Source organism: Oncorhynchus masou, chromosome 24, assembly GCF_036934945.1.
Source record: "Oncorhynchus masou masou isolate Uvic2021 chromosome 24, UVic_Omas_1.1, whole genome shotgun sequence".
Taxonomy (NCBI): domain Eukaryota; kingdom Metazoa; phylum Chordata; class Actinopteri; order Salmoniformes; family Salmonidae; genus Oncorhynchus; species Oncorhynchus masou.
This window is the reverse complement of record NC_088235.1, coordinates 92,393,451-92,411,761: the sequence shown is the minus strand read 5'-3', so window position 1 is coordinate 92,411,761 and position 18,311 is coordinate 92,393,451. Positions and strand designations below refer to the sequence as shown.

At 42.8% G+C, this 18,311-nt stretch overlaps 1 pseudogene; it reads left to right on the top strand.

Annotated features, from left to right (window-relative positions):
• The first annotated feature begins 6,900 nt into the window (after window positions 1-6,900).
• LOC135513035 (SERPINE1 mRNA-binding protein 1-like) lies at window positions 6,901-16,383 on the top strand (annotated as a pseudogene).
• The last annotated feature ends 1,928 nt before the right edge of the window (window positions 16,384-18,311 follow it).

The following is an 18,311-nucleotide window of genomic DNA, read 5'->3' as shown; positions in this document are numbered from 1 at the left end:
TGTTAGCAAGGGGCAGTAGTCTGATTTCAACGTCGTACTCTACAGTTTGTGGACAAATTGTTGATGTATTTATATATAATTATATTGATTTAAACAAGCGATAATTACAAAGGGCGTGTTAGTTACATGAAGCGAACACGTAAATATACACGTCTTGGTTTTATTACTGTATCGGTGAAGGACACAAGTTTATTGCAACTTTCTCTTTCTCCGCTAGACTAGTGGACAGCGCTGTTACTTTAAATCGATTAGCGTGGTCACTAGTTACCAGAGCCCCCCCCCCCCCCCCCCCCCCCCGCCTATTTCTACAATTTATTTTATTTAAAGTGTGATTTTAAATCTAACCGTATCCTTAACCTTATGCCTAACCCTGACCTTAAATTAAGACCAAAAAGCTGATTTTATATATACAACTTTGACTTTGTGGCTGTGGCTGTGGCTGTGGTAGCTAGTGAAACCAACCCTTTTCCTGGAGCGAAACCTTCCTGCAGGTTTTCCCTCTAGCACACTTTCCCAAAAGAGTAGAGGCAAACGGGGACTAACTCCATGTTAATGCCCATGATTTTGTAATGAGATGTAGTGTGTAGATAGATAATCATAAAGACATCTGTTTGGGTCATGTAATCTTATTTCATGAACGTTTTATACATCACCTGAGATAGTAGTTTTTGTAAAGACATTGAGGACACTGGATCCATCTGCCCTTCACCAACTGCCTTTTCATAGCAACACTCTTCATAAAAAATGAACACCACAGTTTCTATGACAGTAGTTCTGTCCTTTTTTTGCTCACTGCTGATTCCAGAGTCACCTCTACTATTCTGCTTACCTCAGGGTTCTTCTGACCTCAGGGCTCTGTATTGGAAAGCCCAGTTGACTGTGGTGGTGTCTCTTATCACTTCTGTATTGATGACCAACCTGACTTAAAGCATCCTGCACTCTTTCCCCACCATCCTCTGGAACCTGCTCATGCACATTCTCTGGCTGGCGTGTGTGTGTGTGTGTGTGTGTGTGTGTGTGTGTGTGTGTGTGTGTGTGTGTGTGTGTGTGTGTGTGTGTGTGTGTGTGTGTGTGTGTGTGTGTGTGTGTGTGTGTGTGTGTGTGTGTGTGTGTACGTGCTTGATAATAGTATTTGTTAAAGGGGAATTTTACTCAAATCATTTGTTCCACAAAACTGTGCATGTCAACGCTCAAGTTTTCAAGATGTATTCAGTTTCGAAGATGCTTTCAGTTTCCAAGATATATGGTGCATTTGGAAAGTATTCAGACCTTAACTTTTTCCACATTTTGTTACATTACAGACTTGTTCTTAAATTGCTAAAAATAGATATTTTTCCTTCATCAATCCACACACAATACCCCATAATGACAAAGCAAAAACGGTTTATTTATACATTTTTGCAAATGTATAAAACATTTAAACTGAAATATCACATTTACATAAGTATTCAGACCCTTCACTCAGTACTTTGTTGAAGCACCGTTGGCAGCGATTACAGGCACACCTGTATTTGGGGAGTTTCTCCAATTCTTCTCTGCAGGTCCTCTCAATCTCTGTCAGGTTGGATGGGGAGAGTTGCTACACAGCTATTTTCAGGTCTCACCAAAGATTTTCGATCAGGTTCAAGTCTGGGCTCTGGCTGGGCCACTCAAGGACATTCAGAAACTTGTCCCAATGCCACTGCTGTGTTGTCTTGGCTGTGTGCTTAGGGTCGTTGTCCTGTTGGAAGGTGAACCTTTGCCCCAGTCTGAGGTCCTGAGCTCTCTGAAGCTCAAGGATCTCTCTGTACTTTGCTCTGGTCATCTTTCCCTCGCTCCTGACTAGTCTCCCTGTCCCTGCCACTTTTAAACACCCCCACAGCGTGATGCTGCCACCACCATGCTTCACTGTAGGGTTGGTGCCAGGTTTCCTCCAGACGTGACACTTGGCATTCAGGCCAAGGAGTTCAATCTTGCTTTCATCAGACCAGACAATCTTGTTTCTCATGGTCTGAGAGTCCTTTAGGTGCCTTTTGGCAAACTCCAAGCGGGCTGTCATGCGTCTTTTACTGAGGAGTGGCTTCCTTCTGGCCACTCTACCGTAAAGGCCTGATTGGTGGAGTGCTGCAGAGATGGTTGTCCTTTTGGAAGGTTCTCCCATCTCCACAGAGGATATTCTGGAGCTCTGTCAGAGTGACCATCGGGTTCTTGGTCACCTCCCTGACCAAGGCCCTTCTCCCCCGATTGCTCAGTTTGGTCTTGGTGGTTCCAAACTTCTTCCATTTAAGAAAGATGGAGGCCACTGTGTTCTTGGGGACCTTCAGTGCTGCAGCAATTTTTTGGTACCCTTCCACAGATCTGTGGTTCAACACAATCCTGTCTCGGAGCTCGATGGCTTGGTTTTTGCTCTGACATGCACTGTCAACTGAGGGACCTTATATAGACAGGTGTGTGCATTTCCAAATCATATCTAATCAATTGAATTTACCGCAGGTGGACTCCAATCAAGTTGTAGAAACATCTCAAGGATGATCAATGGAAAAAGGATGCACCTGAGCTTAATTTCGAGTCTCATAGCAAAGGTTCTGAATACTTATGTAAATAAGGTGTTTCTGTTTGTTTTTTTATATACATTTGCAAAATGTCTTAAAGCCTGATTTCTCTTTGTCATTATGGGGTATTGTGTGTAGATTGATGATGGGAAAAATATGTCATCCATTTTAGAATAAGAATAAGGCTCTAAGGTAACAAAATGTGGAAAAGGGGAGGAGGTCTGAATACTTCCGAATGCACTGTATTGCTTTCATCATGATGATGAGTCTGATCTCTCTGGCTTATTTTGATAGATTAGAATCTTTACCAACATATTCACCTTGACTCAGTAAAAATGGAGCAGAGGCTGTGGTATGTACACACACAGACACACACACACACACACAAAATGTAGCAGAGGCTCTGGAATTTACCACACATAACATGAACTATTGATACAGATGACCTTTCTGTATTTATATCGCACACATTATTAGCGCTCATCTCTGTTTGTATTTTAATGCTGTGATTTAAGGGTTTGATTAATCTATACCTCTTTTAATTGTGCAGTTCTGGCTGTTTATGCAAAAATCTGATTCTGGATCCTTGTGCTAAATACCAAAGTCTAACCTCAAGCCCGGGAAACAACTCCACACACCCTCACAAGGTAGGCTATACAAACCACAGATATCCATGACTGGATATCTGTGGTTTGTATAGCTATAGCCTAGCCAGTTAGCTTGGATTGACTGGATAACTGGCTAGGCTATAGCTGTACAAACAACAGATATCCAGTTAATCCAAACTAACTAGCTTGGCTATAGCTATACAAACCCAAGTCAATTCAAGTGTGTGATACTGTACACATTAAAAGTTGTAAGCCGTTTTCACAACAACCTCAAGTTATCTGAATCTGCGACATGAACATCACATATTTCTATTGTTGTTTTTTAAATACAGTACCAGCCTAACTATTTTTGAGTACCAATCTACCAACCAAGCAAGATCTCAGTTTCAGTCATATCAGCTTGGCAAGTATTGATATTAATTTGTCTGATTATATTACTCGTTAGATAATTTTGAAGTGGTGGATTGTAACTGTAGATTAACATTGCATCCGTACAAATGAATAAATATTAAGTAATTGTTCTATCTGTTGGGTGTCATGACTTGCGTTTCTATCCTTGTCAAATCCACTTCAGAAAGCCATTTGCCAGACCATACTATCAGTATCAGCTAGTTGTTTAGCATCTGTCCCCTGCTGTGTCTGATCGCCTCTCTGTTCCCTTCTCAGATGGATATTGACGGGACATGTCAGATGCCTTGTATGATAAACTACTGCAACTGGAAGACAAAGTGCACAGGAAACGGAAGGAGGAAAAGAAGGGTATGTGAGCAACTCCACAGTAGCCTGAATGAAAGAACACTGGACAAGAGAGAACTCCTATCTAATGGACAGACACTCCTATCCTGTGCTGCAGATGACTGAGGCGATAAAAAAACTCATCTGATTGACACTATGTCATTGATGGAAGTGATGAATACTGTTTGCCTTATTTTTCTACATTGGGAGGCCTCAAAGACAATGAGTGCTGGTATTATGTTCTGATTGCCACCATGTCACGCATTGCTGCTGCTACTAATGTATTGTATTTGTATTGCATGTATTGTCACAAATACATTTTAAAGTATGTGTATTATTTAATGTATCAAATTATGTAATAACATTCCAATAAACCATATGACTTTTATTAATGATGTCTGCCCCACTGATGCCCTGAATGACTTTGTGGATTCAAAGTGGTAGACCTACGCTAACTGTAATGATTTTGTTCATTTTAACCAGCATATAGGGCCTACTACTGTAAATGCATGATCCACTTCACATAATTGTTTCTCTGGCTTGCTTGTTTTTTTAGTGCTGTGATAACAATCAATAAAAAGGTTTCACCAGACATTGAAATAAAAGCAAATATGCACATAGCTTACTCACAACATAGGCTACACAAAAACAGAAATATTCACATGACGTGCCATCACTGTCTAAATAAATGCATAGTGTCAATCAATCCAAATTGCGCCACGATTGACTGTTGTCTCCACATGCAAATCCTGTGCGGTCCATTGTTAGGAGGCTGTCAGCAGTAGGTCTACTATCCCCCATAAAGTTCACATATGTGGTCTGTGTGATCCAGTCCCCTGTCCTCTGTGGTGTCCCGCCGGGGTGCGCACATGTGTGGTAGTGCATCTGCTCCGGGGGTGGCTGGGCGCACACCCAGCAGCTGTCGTCCTCTGCCGGAGCCTCTGTCAGCATCTCCTCCTCGACACCGCTGAGTTTTGGGTTGCAGAATGCCCAAACCATGCCGCAGAAATACACGAAAAACGACCCCATGACGAAGACCATGAGAGCGTAAGATTCGATCATCGCCTTCGTAACTGCAGATGTCATCGTTCATGTGAATTGTGTTGTGCGTAATTAATGTGCATACACTTTCCACCAAACAAACACTTCTCTCTCACCAGCAACAATAGGCTGAAGCAAGCAGATAAATCGCCGCTATAAAATGATATAGAGAGCTATAGAAATCCAGACAAACATTGATATCCCGCCAGAAATGACTTGATGAGGTAGTAAATGGCTTTGATCCAGCCTCGGAGGAGCATTCCCTCTGCGCAGTCTGGTGTGATGTTCTGGCAGCTCAATGACAATGACAGTCACTACTGTCCCGTCTGTAGAGCGGTGGAGATCATGAGCAATTGCTATCAGGGCTCAAAAACATGATTCATCATATTCTTACTTCAGAGAGGACAGCATCCTGGGATGGGTCAAACCTTTAACAGAACCAGTCATGGCTAGGGTGGGTGCTAGGCAGACAGGAAAATTGGATGTAAAATGGAGCTTCCCTCTCTGGAACGAACCCCTTTCATCTGTGGTGTCAAAGTTGTACCATTTCTCAGAGTCTGGTTGATTCCTCCACTATAGACATGGCCTAGACTATGTCTCTCAATGTACATAATAATGTTGACAGACATCAGGTAGGAGTTATGAGGTTATCACTATATAAATGAGTCATCTCACAGTGTTTGTCATTATACCCTGTGGAAGACAGCTTGTCTACAGAAACGTTGTACATAATTATTTCTCACCTTAATTTTTGAGGAGTTATCAGGTTATCAGCCTTATGCACTCCCAGCAGGAAAAATACACCTATTTAGGTCTGCGTCCATATTAACCAAGTGTCTTAGAGTAGGAGTGGTGATTTAGGATAAATGTTGCCTTTTATAATGAAGCAGATTATTATGGACATGACCTGATCCTAGATCAGCACTGAGACACTTGATAAACACAGGCCCAAATCTCAGCACTTCAGAGGCCACTCCACACAAATAAAATGTTTATACCCTCCAATGGCTACAAATAGTAATTTGAACCCTGATTAATCCTCTTTGTAATAAGACAGAGACATAATAAGACACAAATCTGTTAGGCAGTGGCTGGCTGGCTCTTCTCCTCTGACTCCTCTATTGCTGCCATCTGCTGCCCTTAAATGATCTTTCCAGACCTTTCCTGTTTGACCATGACTCCTGGTTCTCTATTAGCTAGCAGCATCCCATCTAAAGGAGTCCGCATACTAGCTGGCCCTCACACTTTCTGTGTCACTCACTGTAAGTTGCTGATCAGTATTCCTACCCATATCCAATGAAATTATCAATAGCCCCTAGGTCCTATAAATCAAATCAAAGTGTATTGGTCATATACACATGGTTAGCAGATGTTATTGCAAGTGTAGCGAACCAGCATATACTGATACTTACAATATCACAAAATATTGACTGTTCTGAGTTGTGCATAGATGTCTCAGGTCACTACCAGAACAGTGTTTTAGATTTGTAAGTCAGACTTGGTCAGGCCTAGGCCTAATTGACATTGCAAAGAACTGTGGAGGCATTCTATGGAGCAACAATGTTGCAAAATGTTTGAGAATGAATATGGCTATTAGGTGTGTGTGTGTGTGTGTGTGTGTGTGTGTGTGTGTGTGTGTGTGTGTGTGTGTGTGTGTGTGTGTGTGTGTGTGTGTGTGTGTGTGTGTGTGTGTGTGTGTGTGTGTGTGTGTGTGTGTGTGTGTGTATACAGTGGATTTAGAGTATAGAGAGGGTGGGAAAGATCTCCCATACAAGCCTCATACAAAGTAAATGCTTGAATGCAAATTGAAAACTACAACAGACATAATGAGCATTCATGTTTGTCAACTGGAGAAAAACTAAATGATTAACTCGTCCCTCGTTGTGGGTATGGTAGTTTATTTGAGGGAGCCGCCCGACACTCTCCTTCGTCAAAGAACTACACGCCCCACCTGGCGCCAAAGTTTTTGTCCCGGATGTCTATCACGCCGGAAGAGAAGAAGGTTCTTTCCCCAGCCATCTTGTGGCAACATCTAGCGAAGTGTTCGCACCAAGCCTCGTAGAATCGGAGGAAAATCCTGCTGAAGGGGCGCCATCATGCCCGGACATATGCAAGAAGGTTTCGGCTGCGCCATAGCTAACCGATTCGACCAACTATTTGACGACGAGTCGGACCCGTTCGAGCTGTTGAAGGAGGCGGAGAACAAGAAGAAGGAAGCTCCTGTCCCTGGTGCCGCTAAGACCGCGGCGCAAGCTGCCAAGCTCCAGAAAAAGGAGTCCCAGAAAGACAGGAAGGTCGTCCCTGCAGATAAGAAAGATGAGCCTCTGGCACCGGTGACTCTGAAGAAAGATGGTGAGACTGTTTCCCGCAATAGTTGTCCTCTTGATCTGCAAAATCGCAGTTCGCCCTGGATAGTTAAGTATTAACTTTAGGTTAGCTAGCTAACTTAGCTAGCAATGCTTTCAAAGCCTCCATGAGGTCGACATGATTCCCTTTGTCAACTAAAGTTGAAACGCTTATCACAGTCGTTGCACAAAAAAGTCACGACAGTGTAACTAGGTGTGGTACATTATTGTGCCCCCTGAAAACGAACTTGCAGGCGAACTTGTTTTGCTGCCAATATTAAAACGCCTCTGGCCTTGTTTAGCCAGGATTGTTAGCCGCAAGTTAATTAGCCAACGTTAGCTAGCCAAAGTAATTTGCTAGCTTGCTACCAACTACCTGTTGACCAGTGTTTGATTAGTGCATACTTGTTAAATGGACGATCGGCGAATTCATTTTTTTGCAACATAAATTGTTTACCTAGCTAACCGTGTATTCACACCGGGGTGTATGTCAACTTTCACATGTGAAGCAATCGTGCTAGGTTAAAATTGAGGCTTGTTTTCTAACTAGTTAACCTACGAATTGGCTAGCTAGGCAGCTCACTAGTCTTTCGCTACCTGGTTGCATTAACCCGTGTCGTGACCAACCTCGTGGCCCAGGTTTGGACTGTGCAACAGCGGCAGTCACCTAACTGTCACTCGCTAAGTGGCGCACATTGTTCTCTACAAGACAGGGAATGATGTCATCTTGCGTAGCGCGGTTGTGAATATGAATATGGGCGTTTTGTGTTAGTCTCAAATAAAGAAGCTTCACGAGTATGTTTTTTCTGCTACTCGGTAAACGAACAAGGTTAGAGAAGGCGATATATATTGACCAAACAATTACATTGTCGTTTACGTCTGCGTGAGTAAACTAGTGTTACTCGCCTATACATTGTTATGGTTAGTTTAAAATAGGAGGCCCCTGTATTTTGTTAGCAGCCCAGTTACGGCAGTCAAAAGCAAAGTAAAAAAAAATGGAACCCCAAGAGAAGAGACAGGTGCATGCACCAACGTGCGTTCAGCTGCTGGTGGTGCATGGTGTGGGAGTCTATTTTGGTCAACAGTAGGAGGGACTTGTCAGACCAGTCTCAGAGCATGTTTTCATCTGCTGTGTACTGGCATGGTGGATAATACAAAGCTCAGCCTCTGTTTATATATTTTTTTAATTCTCCGTATTTTAATAGTGTGCCCTTACACTCCAGTTCAGCACATCAGTCCTGCTCTCTTTTGGAGTTGGGTCTTGAGAAAAGTTCTAACTGTAGTTAGTCTCCATTAAATTCCTGTTTGAGTTATTTTAGCTAAAGAATCTTTGGTGAGGAAATGAGTATTGTACTTGTTTTATTGGGGGATCAATTACTAACTCCTCTATCCTGTCCTACTCCAGGACCTGGTCCCAGGAGGATGGGTCCCAGACGTGAGGGTCAGGGACCCGCTGGGGGTCCACCCCGTGAGGGCCAGGGCGAGGGCCGCCCCCTACAGACAGACCCCCCCGGACAGACAGGCGGCCGCCACGCCGTTTCGAGAGGCCCCCCGGCGGAGAAGACAAGCCAGCTGAGGGAGGAGAGTTCTCTGTGGAGAAGTGAGTTCTGGGTAGAGCAAGGCTGTATTCAGTTGGCACCAAATGTGGGTGTTTTGAAAAGGATTGAAAGGTAGAAGAACTCCTCCCCCACAATAATACGACTCAGATCCCTGTGGGTGCAGACCTTTGTTGCAGCCAAGCAGTAACCCATCTGATTTCACAAACTGATATTAGTCCTTAACACTAGAACCGCTGGGCCTCGAGGAGGACCTCACTCAAGCTAATGAGCAGTAATTCTGACTGCCACATTCTAACATTGTAATTAATACATTTCATATATGCTATCAAAAAGTAATAATTTGGTTGTTTATGAAGGTCTTAGGTAACATTAGAATAAAAACAATTTATAACACTATCATTTTCATTCGTTTAGTGTTTTAGGCTCTATGTAAAAACTCAACACAAATTTAAGTGTTCGGCCCATTTTATTCGTGGAGTTATGTTACAACTATGAAACAGAAGGCCTATGTGTTGGGACAAGGTAACAACTTGTTTTAATAACATCTAAATATATCAGTAGCCTAAACATACGTGCCAAGTGTGCTTGATAAATATTGAATATTGTCACAAAGCAATAATAGCATGTTAACTTTCTCAGTATGACAGCAGTCCAAAATTGTAAATTGTTAGCTCGCGCTTACATGGTGTCACATAAACAACGAGACGTTGCTGATATTGTTTTTTGCTTGTGGTGTAGGGTCTGCTCTCTGATGACATTTTGTGCTGAGATTGTCACAGTCTTATTTTATCTACACGGTGCTGTCCTCTCCTGTCTCAGTTTCATTTGGTGGTGGCTCGGGCACCTTCTCAGGGTGCACCGTTCAGACTTTTTTACGCTTAAGCCTCAAGGGTTCTGGTTGATGCCCAGAAGAATAATCATCAGAGACGTCATGATTAATTTCTTCCCCGCCATCGGAGTCATTTTCATTCAGATTTTGTAGCAACACTAACACAGCATGTGCATCCATTTGTCTTGGTCCATTACGCACGCTTTCACTGTGTACTCCAAGTAGGCCAGAGTGGACTGATAAGACTGCGTGATTTGGTGGACTAATATAGGGGACATATCATTTAGAGATTATAAATAGCAGATAAATACAGAATGGCCTGCCCTGTTTTTCACTGACAATTGGTGATTACATAATAATGCATTGTTCGCTTCCCTGCGCTCATCCACTCTTCTCCCAACTGGGCACAGCACCTTCAATGCTCGGGAGAAGTAGGGGCAACGGGGAAAACCCCACAAACTTAAATGACATACCCTCCTAAAACTGGTTATAACTCAGGTTCTGTTTGCGATATTAAGATTCTAGCGACAGTGTGTTGTAGAACCTTTTAGGAAATGTCAAGTACGGAGGGGACATGATGGCAGAGTAATCAATTTATTTAAATTCATGGGCAGTCCAAATTTACTGCTTTAGCAGTTCTAGTGATGACTGATACAAATGACAGAACCCACACTGGCCTTCTGTAAGACAGTATTGTTCTCGCTTCAAAAATGTATACTTGCCAGTCGTTTATTGTAAACAAAAGTGACCCCCTTCTCTATTTGACAGGAATTTTCCCCCTCAGACTGTCAGAGGTAACTCAAACCTACCTTGATTATGGGTTCCACCACCACTCTACTGTTAAGTTACAAAGTCATGCCACTTTCACTGATGGTTTTTCACCTTTGCCTTGCCACTTATATTAAACTGTAACCACGCAGCATGGTGTGCATGTAAATAGTGGCGGAAACATATAAAACCCTGTTATGATGTGTTTCAAATACGCCTTTTCTGTTGTTTAAAGAGTTGCTGATTTATCATGAATAGCCGGGTTATAAAAAATTTATTTATATTTTTTATAAATACTCACAATTCAACAGTGATTTCTCTTAAGGTAGAATCCTGCATCGGGTCGGATACCCATGGCTACCTATCGGTGAGCCGCAAAAATATCAACTTGTGGGTGAAATGAACATTCTGTCAACACGTGGGTCGGGTCATGGTTCAGAACAATTTACATTGTGGGCTGAAAACATTTCAAATCAAGATAATACACCTTTTTTTTAAACCTAGGAGCTTATTGGGTTGAGACAAGGCTTTCAGCCATGCACGGTTTGAGTGTGGAGCTGGGAACTGTCCCTTATTTGTGTGGTGCCAAAAAAATCTGATTTGTCCACATGCAGAGATCATGTTCCCTCTCCTCACGTGAGAATAGGCTATATATCGTATAAACCAATGCGGCTGTTAAGTTTGATAAGCCTACTAAGTAAATGTAGCCTATTTTTGCACTCTATATTCGGTTCTGGGAATGGTTTAATTAGGCCTAAACTATTTGATAAATATTGTTTAGATTAATCTAAATGTATTGTTTTAGGACAGCTATTGGCTTTCATCACAGATAATAAGGCTAATTAGAAGGCTCTTTCCGTGGTTTGAGTGACTTGTTGCATTGTGAAAATGAAAATATATTTTTCATAATTCATGGTATGGTTTCTGTTTATCCAAATGTTGAATAGACATGCCGACAAACTCATTCATGCAGGGAAGGGGATTAAAAATAATTATGCCTACTACTCTGGAGTCACAAACAGTTAAATATATTGATGTTATATGGCGGGGTAACGGATCGGCTCACGGAACAATTCTATCGATCTGGGTGAGTCGGGTTGCAGAGAGAACTCTTTCCTGATATTGGGTGGGGCTCAGAATTTATGTGGCCGGGGCGAATGCTGCTCCAAAAAACGGATACCTGTAGGACTCTACTCTAAGGAAGAATGGAATTAAGAGTGCATTTTGAAAGTATTCAAACCGTGCCTAAGGAAAGGTAAGATCTGTATGACTATGGCATAACACTGTTTCAGTGTAGTTCACAGTATTGGTTATTTTTCACACATTGTGTTTTGGGGTCCTCATTCTAACACTTAATGTTTGTTATATCTTCCTTTATGTACTGGGGTCTGTTCCTGAGAATGTCTGCTCTATTCGTTACATTTCTATGTACAATGTTTCACCCCACTGAATACACATCAACTGTAGCTTCCTGTTAGGCAGCCTGTTGATTGGTTGGTTTCCTTGTCTGTCCAGGCCCATTGGTGATAGGCAGATGAGAGGACGTGGAGGTGGCCGAGGTGGTATCCGTGGCGGCAGGGGCCGGGGCATGGGCAGGAGCGACGGCTTTGACGCCAGAGGAAAGCGTGAATTCGACAGACACAGCGGCAGTGATCGATCGTACGTCTTCTGTGTCATGTTGTGAATTATGTATTAACTCTGGGATGGATAAGTCGTATCTCATTATTAGGCCGATTTCCTACTCCGGATCTAAATGGCATGCTCAATGGAGAATCTCTATTCTAACTAGATTTTTTTTGTCCAGATTGAGGGGCAAAAAATAATTTAGGGTCATTATCCATTGAGATGAATTTGTAGTCCAGCACTAGGCTTCATCTTTGTCTGGAGAACTGGTGCATAACAACTACTTGTTTGAAGTATACGAACTAGTTTCTAAAACAAAAAAAATGTGATAAACTATGTTTTTTTGCTGGAGAGACTATTGATGTGAAGCTGTGCGCTAAAGCCCGTGTTGTTTCAGCAGCCAGAAAGGTGAGGAGAAACGTGGAGGAAGTGGATCTCACAACTGGGGCACCGTCAAGGATGAGATGGGGTGAGCAGCACAGCCGACCGAGCACAACACTTTTTCTCTCTCGACTTTCTCAAAGGCTGTCTGCAAACCTAGTGTTGTTGAGTTACCTTGTTCAGTTGTGTGTAAACTAATTCGACGTGTTGAGTCAAGACCCCTGGTCTTTATACTGTCCTGGTCACCTGTCAACATACTCAATGTATGAGAGCTAAACTTGTTGTTTTTTTTCTCCACAGCGAGCATGACCAATCGAACGTGACCGAGGAGACCCCCGAGGGAGAGGAACCTCGGCCTGCTGACTCTGAGAACAAGTGAGTTGAGGGCTGAGCCTTAAGCCATTTCTCTCTCTTCTCCCCAGTGTGCATTCGTTCACTCCCTCTCAGGAATTTAAAAGCACGGTCTGGATGGGTTCTCCACCATATTTCTCATATTCTCCTGCCAGTTGTGTGTTCTGACAGTTCTGTTTTCTGCTGTGTGTTGTAGGGAGAACGAGGTTGGTGAACCTAAGGAAGTGGAACCCAAGGAGATGACTCTGGATGAATGGAAGGCCCAGCAGGACAAGGAGAAAACCAAGGTGGAGTTCAACATCCGCAAGGCCAACGAGGGAGCCGACAGCCAGTGGAAGAAAGGATACGTGCTGCACAAGTCCAAGGACGTGAGTAGACTGTCAACCACAATACTGACTTAGCCTCCATTTTTTTATTTTACATGACCTACTATGTTTTCGTCCCTCTCCAATAAAGGAGAAGAAAGCTGATGCTCTTATTGAAGCTGCGGTGGAGGCTGAGGCAGTTGCCCCTAAAGTGAGTATCACATCTGACAGAAGCGCACGCACTCTCTCTCCCCATGAAAATTAAAGGGAGAGTGTGATATTTTGGCAATTCTGGCTCTTTTTCTGCCTACCCCCCTGAACTCATGGATAGCATTTGGAAGGAAGTTGGTTGTTTTGTAAGCTATTGCTAACTAGCGTTAGCACAATGACTTGAAGTTCACAGAAACCGCTAACATGCTTGGATCTAATCATCAACTCTTATCTAAATGATATGAGCGCACATCTGCTTCACTACGTCTGAACTGACTGCCGTCCGGGCAACAAAATAACAGTTTCCCTGTAACAATACATCTATACCACTTACAGTACAATAAAACATGTAAAAATGATTCTCGGCTCTTTATGAACTCTTGAAACAATCCAAATTTGATGATTTAATTGACACAGTAACATTATTTTAATCTGTCTTCACACCTCCAACAGTGTCTGTTCTCCCAGGGTTTTGTGGGAACATCCAGCCTCAGAGAAAGCCACAGATAAGGTGTGCTTGACCCCTGTGATAGCCCACAGATGGTCATCCATCCAAACAATATCATAAATGGTGATCGAGTCATGCTGGGCCTTGGCATCTTTATTGTTAACATTTGTTCGCTCAATTTGAAACTTTACACGCGGTGACTTTACATGTGTATCCATGAGTTCATCCGAGTCTGGTTAAGTATAAAGAAGATTGATTGTCAAAATCTTACACTATCCCTTTAATGCAGAACTCGCCAGAACAATTGTCAGTGTGCACAGTAAGGGGCCGTTTGTTCGCTTGCTGACGGCTAGGTGGTTTTAGGGACTACCCACCGGTGGGCAACTGACGGCTGTCATTTTTGCCTATTTCTACATGTAGAATTGGTTTGCAACTAAGTACTTTTAAACCAGCAGATGCTTAACAATCCTACTGGTCTGTCTGTGCCATAAGATGACAATGTTGCTCAGATGTGTGTTCTGTCATTGATGATGATCTCTTTCTTCCCTTGGTCTCTCAGGCTGAGGACGATCACCACTTCCGGAAGCCAGCCAATGACATCACAGCCCAGCTGGAGATTAACTTTGGAGACCTTGGACGCCCCAGCCGTGGTCGTGGTGGGCCCCGTGGCGGCAGGGGTAGCCGAGGGCGTGGAGAGGGCAGAGGAGAGTTCCGTGGAGAGTTTCGTGAGCGTGAGCCCAGGGAGCCCCGTGAGCGTGATGGTGGAGCCCCCACCAGGCCGCCCCGTGGAGGACGCACTGACAAGGTAAAGAATACTAATTACTACTAGTCTGTTACAGCTGCTGTGGAAAGGATTTGAGATTAAAAGGAATTTGGATTAAGTACAGCATACATGGTCATTTCACTGTATATGTCTGATCAATCTCATTTCCTCTTGTTTTCCCAACACTCTAACACTCCTCTCAGCCGAGCGGGGTGATTGTGCCCAATGTGGATGATCCAGAGGCCTTCCCGGCCCTGGCCTAAAATGGAGCGGCTGCCCCATAGGCCCCCAGGAGCCCTTAGCAGTCCCCCCAAGCAGACCCCTAGGCCCCTCTACGAGGCTCGCATGTTTCTGAATCCTTCAGCAAAAATGGTATGATGGAGATGACCGTCATCGCTCATGACACTCGCATCTAAGGACTGAATTTTACCCGTTTTGGAAAAAAAGAGGGGGGGGATACGGAAAAGAAAAAAAACAAAGAAAAAAGAAAAGGACTTGTTGCTACTTCCGGAGGTTTTGTACTTAGAAACAAGGTAGCAGGGACGTTTTCATACGGTATTTTTTTCAGAGATTATGCGTTCTTCATGAATAGTTTTTTTGTATTGCTGCTTGAAAATATGCATTTCCAAATATAAGGTATGAGAAGAGTTATCATTTTAGCTTGTGGTGTCCCATAGCTGTGGAGGGATGGAACCCAAGCCAACTAGCTCTTACCATACTGGGTATTTCTGAAGAAGTTTCAGCATCATCACTCAGTGAGATTTTAAGGGCTGCTTTAGTTCTGGGGTTTTATGTATTATAATTTTTTAAAACTAAGGCCTAGACCTCTGGTGTAGGCCTGTAAAAGTAAACTTTTTTTTCATGGTAAGAGCTCCTTGAGTGAGATTGTATTTCTGATGGTGCATATAAAGACATGCCTTGATCGTTGATCTAGTGATTGTACCTACACCCAACAAATTGTTAGAGTAGAGCCTAATTCACTTATGTATTAAAAGGTATTTTGTATAGAAAAGTTTCCAAATGACTCAATAGATCACTTGCAGGGGGAAGGAATACTTCAATTATTTAAAATGTATCACTGACATCTTTGGATCGTGTGGCTCCTAAAGGTGAACATTGTACTGTTTCAGTACAATGTACACCCTCTTGGGCTGTGTCTCAATGGTGTACCATGGCTTCCTCTCCTTGTTTCCTGTATACTGATCTGGAAACACAGTTAACATATTAGTTCAGGTCCAAGGAAAGAAGAGGAAGCCAATTTTAGACTAGTGAGCTGTATCGATAGGTCCCATTGTAATGTTTCATTTACACACTTGGGCTGTGTCTCAATGGTGTACGGTGGCTTCCTCTCCTTGTTTCCGCTATTCTGATCTGTAAACACAGTTAACATATTAGTTCAGGTCCAAGGAAAGAAGAGGAAGCCAATTTTAGACTATTGAGCTGTGGCCTTGGTCATTTGGAAGCCTTCAGGCCTTGAACTGTTTAAACACTCCACTCCAGGGCAGTGTTCAGCAGGGCACCTTGTCACGCAATGTTAAAATATAAATATACTTAATTAGAACAGATGTGCTCTTCTGAAATGTAGAGTGAGGAGTCATGTCAGCTCTACTTGTGGCATTTCTATCTGCAACACTGTACATCGCACCCTGCTGAACGGGACCCAGTATACTGATACAATTGTGAACCTGTTCCTGCAGTATTTCCTGTGGTAGTTGAATAGCCTCCATTTTGATTTTACCTCTGGTTCCCTACTGCGGCACTACTGCGTAATTGCTCTGAAAGAAATACAGTTGTGTGTGTGGATCAGCCAAGTGCTCTACAGATCTGTGTGAACTCTAACCCTGCTATTATAGACCTCTGTCGGTAAATAAAGAAGGTCGATTCATTTTTGCGTTGTTGACTTAAATTCCGACACATGTATCGATACAGAATCACACACACAAGAAACCAGTTTGTGAGTTGGTTGCTTGCCACCGACATGGTGAAGTCTGAAAATGTATGTCCCACTGCTGTGTTATGGTAGTTTGGCTGATACTAAATGAAGTCCTAAAACATAACTGGAAGTCCTGGCTCACTGTGTACCACGTGTGTTTCGTTAGCCAGGCTAGTTTAATGGTGCTCTGGTTCCTGAGTATAGTGGAATTAAGAAATTAAACATGGGGCCGATTCACTTAATTCTGATAGCAGAAGTGTTAGCTCCCTAACCGTGTAATTTGGCTGTATGAATTGAAAGCTAAGCTGTTAATTTTCGAGATATACAGTACCGGGACAGCAGGTAGCCTAGTGGTTAGTGTTGAGGCCAGTAACTGAAAGGTTGCTAGATCGAATCACCCAACTGACAAGATACAAATCTGTTGTTCTGCCACTGTACAGGACAGTTAACCCACTGTTTCTAGGCCATCATTGTAAATAAGAATGTTATTAACTGACTTGCCTAGTTAAGCAATGGTTACATAAAAATACCAGTCCAATTTTGGTCACACCTACTCATTTTAGGGTCTATTTTCTACATTTTAGAATAATTTTGAAGACTTCAACAATAAAATAACACATGGATTAATTTAGTACCCAAAATAGTGTTCGAGTAAATATATTTGAGATTCATCAATAGCCACCCTTTGCCTTGATGACAGCTTTGCACACTCTTGGCATTCTCTCAACCAGCTTCACCTGAAATTATTTTCAAACAGCCTGGAAGGAGATCCCACATATGCTGAGCACTTGTTGGCTGCTTTTCCTTCATTCTGCGGTCCAACTCATCCCAAACCATCTCATTTGGGTTGAGGTCAGGTGATTGTGGAAGCCAGGTCATCTGACGAGCACTCACTGTTAAAATGGTCCTTATACAGCCTGTAGGTGTGTTGGGTCATTGTCCTGTTGATAAACAAGTGATTGTCCCTCTAAGTGCAAACCAGATGGGATGGCGTATCGCTGTGGGAGCCATGCTGATTAAGTGTGCCTTGAATTCTAAATCACAATGTCACCAGCAAAGCACCCCATCACCTCCATGCTTCACGGTGGGAACCACGATTGAGGAGATCATCCGTTCATCTACTCTGCGTCTCACAAAGACATGGTGGTTGGAACCAAGAATCTCAAATTTGAACTCATCAGACCAAAGGACAGATTTCTACCGGTCTAATGTACATTGCTCGTGTTTCTTGGCCCTATCGAGTTTCTTATTGGTGTCCTTTGGTAGTGGTTTCTTCGCAGTAATTCGACCATGAAGGCCTCATTCACGCAGTCTCATCTGAACAGTTGATGTTGAGATGTGTCTGTTACTTGAACTGTGAAGCATTTATTTGGGCTGCAATGTGAGGTGCCGATTTACGAGGCTTATAACTAATGAACTTCTCTGCAGTAGAGGTAACCACCTGGGTCTTCCTTTCCTTTGGCGGTCCTCATGAGAGACAATTTCATCATAGGGCTTGAAGGTTTTGTGACTGCATTGAAGAAACAAATTGCTTATTTGAGCTGTTCTTACCATAATGTGGACTTGGTCTTTTACCAAATGGGCCTACCTTCTGAATACCACCCCTACCTTGTCACAACACAACTGACTGGCTCAAGCACATTACGAAATTCCACAGTTTAACTAGGCACACCTGTTCATTGAAATGCATTCCAGGTGACTACCTTATTAAGCTGGTTGAGATACTGCAAAGCTGTCATGAAGGCAAAGGGTGGCTACTTTGAAGAATCTCAAATATAAAATCTATTTTGATTTAACACTTTTGGTTACTGCATGATTCCATGTTATTTCATCATTTTGATGTCTTAACTATTATTCTACAATGTAGAAAATAGTACAAAG